Below are 3,958 nucleotides of genomic sequence, written 5' to 3' on the forward strand. Positions count from 1 at the left end.
AAACTCATTTTATATAAGTATTTTAGGGTAGTTTTGCATCCATTTTGCCTTTTTAGTTTAGTAATTTTATACTTTTAATGTTTATTTTAGTTAATTTGTTAATTTTAGTTTCATTATATTTGATTTTCGGAATTTTAATATTTTTGATAGGTTTTAATAAGGTTTAAAGGCAAAAAGGTCTATATAGAAGAAATTCAAAGTGATTTGGAAGCCTAAAGTAGTGTGAAAAATAAAGAAAATTCACTTAAAGAAGTCCAGCCGAAACTTTCAAGGGCTTCAATATGCCCCGTGTTGAGGGTCGTGTGAAGATAAGAGTCAGCCAGCAGGAATCCACATGAGACATGTAAATTCGCACTGGGTCGTGTAAACAGAGATTACGAAACAAAACACGCCAAAAGTTTCAAGGGCTTCAACATGCCCCATGTTGAGGGTCATGTGAAGATAAGAGTCAGCCAGCAAGAATCCACATGAGGCATGTAAATTCACACTGGGTCGTGTAAACAGACATTTCGGAATAAAACACATCGAAAGTTTCAAGGGCTTCAACATGCCCCGTGTAGCTGGTCGTGCAGAATCTAAAAGCTCCTCCTCCGAATCAACATAAGGCATGTGGAAAACAACTTAAATCAACATGAGGCATGTGGGATGGCGCTGGCAGATTTGCTGACATGGAAAAATTTTTTCTTTTCACACCTTTTACACCTTTTGTCTTTATCCCTTTAGAGACTATTTTTAAGGCAAACCTTGAGGGGATATATAAGCATCATATTCTCATTTTTACCATAAGGAGAAAGAGAGAGAAAAATCAAAAGAAGAAGGAAAGAGGGAATCACGCCATTTTTGGTGGAAGAACACCTGCAGAGTGACGTTTTCCAGCTTCCATTTTTAGAGATTTAGATTTTCTTCTTCTGGGTTCTTTTATTTTTAGTTTTATTTTCATGTTTTCTTGCTCTATTTCATATTTTTTACTTGTAAATATAAGCATGAGTGAGTAGATGCTTAAGATTTCAGAGTTGGGTGTAATAATTTAAGTTTTATTTGTAGATTTGGACTAGTTTTAACTAGATTTTAATATATATAAGCTTTGATTTTTATCTTGTGTGCTTATTTACATACCCATTATTGGTACCCTTTCGGTTTTGTTCTTAATCTTAGATTAAAGGACCGGCAGGTAAAAATCTATGATAGATAATCAAGAAAATGAACTTAATCACCTAGTGTTAGAAATAAACTAGTGGGTCAAGAGAAATTTCAAGTTGATTAAAATACTTAAAGGGTTTTGGGTAATTAAACATCGCATGAGAATGGGGTTTAGTTTCTTTTAAAACACTCTTTAGTTTGCTTAAAAGAGAAATTAAAGGAAATTAAAATCAACTTCCTTCAAACTTGTATTTCCCTTAATCTTGGCTTTGCCTATCCAAATCCCAATGAAATTTACTTCATAAACCTCAACTCTGGAATTAATTTTTACCATTAATTAATTAAATCTTTTGTCACTTGCTGAAATTTTAGTAAATTGGTATAGTGCTTAGAATTTTAATTACTTAATTCAATATAATTTCCTTATTTTCCCAATTTAATTTGTTGCATCTCTTACTCTATTTTTGACACAAATTATCGATAGCCCAAATAATCGTGACTTTTATAGTTTGATACTCAAACAACAAATCTCTGTGGGACGATATCTTTTCTTTAATATTTGAACGACCCGTATACTTGTGGAGTATGCAACCAAGTTTTTGACGCCGTTGCCGGGGATTTGTTTTGTTTGATATTAGACGATTGATTGTTTGGTTAATTTGGGCATTTTATTTTTAATTTTAATTTCTTTTCTTTATCATTTTACTTTGAGATTTTCTTATTTTGGTTTTTCAGGTACATATCTTTTATATGAGAAGAACAAAAAGTGCAGAAATTGATTTAATTTTTGATCCTGAGATTGAAAAGACAGCTAAAGCTTTAAGAGCAGAGTCTAAAAGAAGAAAAGCTGAACTCAGAATTCAAAGACAACAAGAGCAACAGCAAGAGCAACAAGTGATAGAAGTTATAGCAAACAATAACAACTGATCAATTAAGGATCATGCTTTTCCTAGTTTTGGAGATTTTAGACCGAGTATTACAAGGCCTAGAGTGGAAGCAAACAACTTTGAGTTGAAGCCCTCACTTTGTCAAATGGTTCAACAATCACAGTTTGGGGGAGGTCCTACTGAGAGTCCACATGTGCACCTTGCACATTTTCTTGAGATTAGTGACATGCTGAAGATAAATGGAGTGTCAGATGATGCCATCCGATTGAGATTATTTCCTTTTTCTTTGAAGGATCGTGCTAGGGAGTGGTTGCATTCATTACCTTCGAGCTCAATAACTACTTGGGATGAGTTGTCACAAGCTTTCTTGGCTCAATACTTTCCTCCTAGCAAGACTGCAAAATTGAGAAATGAATTAACTTCTTTCAGACCAAGGGATGATGAGAGTCTCTATGAAGCTTGGGAGAGATATAAGGATCTTCAAAGGAGATGTCCACATCATGGAATCCCTAAATGGATGCTAGTTCAACATTTCTACAATGGTGTTTCTCCAGCAATTAGAAGTATAATTGATGCATCTTTAGGAGGTGATCTTATGGAGAAGTCAGAAGATGAAGCTTATTCAGCATTGGATAAAATTGCTTACAATAATTATCAATGGAGCTGTGAAAGAAATGAAATGAAGAAGCCACCAGCTGGTGTATATGAATTAGATGCCATGAGTATGTTCAATGCCAAATTTGATGCTTTGACGAGAAAAATGGATAAGTTAAGCATGAAGGTTGACTCATCAATTGGAGGATCTAGTCATACAGAAGATGTTGGTGCGGGAAATATGCATTGTATTAATGATTTTCCTTCCTATGGGTAAGAGTTTGGAAATGAGCAAGTCGATTTTGTTGGAAATTACAATCAGAAATCAGTTGGTAATTCTTTTTTTGCTACATATAATCCAGCATGGAGGAACCACCCTAACTTTTCTTAGGGAGGTCGACAAGGGCAGCAACAGAATTATCAACAACCTCCTAATTTTCAGCAACAATAGTAAAATTTTTTAGCAAAATAGAGTACCACCTGGATTTCCACCACAAAAGAATGAAAATGCACCTATTCCACAGCCACCAGTTCAATCGTCAGACCAAGATTCAATTTTTAAGTCTATGATAGAGAATTTCTTAACTGCTCAATAAAAACAAGGAGAAATGATTCAATAATTAACTTCAAGGATAGACCAGCTTGCCACTCATAATAGGATGTTGGAAAACCAAATAGCTCAACAAGCAAGTTCTTCTAGTAAAGCACAAGGAAAACTTCCAAGTCAACCAAAGAATCCTAGAAAACATTGCAACGCAGTGATCCTAAGGAGTGGGAAAATTGCGGGAGAAGAAGAGAAAGATGAGGTAGAAGAGGAAAAGAAGAAAGAAGAGGAAGACAAGAATGAATTCACTTCGAATCATGATGAAGTTAATGAGGAAGCAAAGAAGAAGAAGGAAGTTGAAAAAAAAGAAGAGGAAAAGTATGTGCCTCCACCACCATACAAGCCACCATTGCCATATCCTCAGAGGTTTCAGAAAGTAAAGCTAGATAAACAATTTAAGAAATTTTTGGAAGTTTTGAAGAAGTTATACATCAACATTCCATTTACTGATGCAATTTCTCAAATGCCCTCATGTGCTAAGTTCCTAAAGGAAATCTTGTCAAACAAGAAAAAATTAGAGGATTATGAAACTATTGCACTTATTGAAGAATGCAGTGCTATATTGCAGAATAAGCTTCCCCCTAAGCTTAAAGATCCAGGAAGTTTCTCTATTCCATGTCACATTAGAGAGACGAGTATTGAAAAGGCATTGTGTGATCTTGGAGCTAGTGTAAGTCTGATGCCACTCTCCATTTGTGAAAAGTTGAAGGTAGGAGATTTGAAGCCCACCACC

General features: G+C 34.8%; 1 non-coding gene across 1 annotated transcript; it reads right to left on the reverse strand.

Moving 5' to 3' along the window:
* Positions 1-2,427: 2,427 nt before the first annotated feature.
* On the reverse strand, positions 2,428-2,534 carry LOC131183474 (small nucleolar RNA R71). The gene has a single exon (XR_009151531.1). It is a non-coding gene; the product is annotated as a small nucleolar RNA R71 (small nucleolar RNA).
* Between the last annotated feature and the right edge of the window lie 1,424 nt (positions 2,535-3,958).

The sequence above is a fragment of the Hevea brasiliensis genome, chromosome 9 (assembly GCF_030052815.1).
Source record: "Hevea brasiliensis isolate MT/VB/25A 57/8 chromosome 9, ASM3005281v1, whole genome shotgun sequence".
Lineage (NCBI taxonomy): Eukaryota > Viridiplantae > Streptophyta > Magnoliopsida > Malpighiales > Euphorbiaceae > Hevea > Hevea brasiliensis.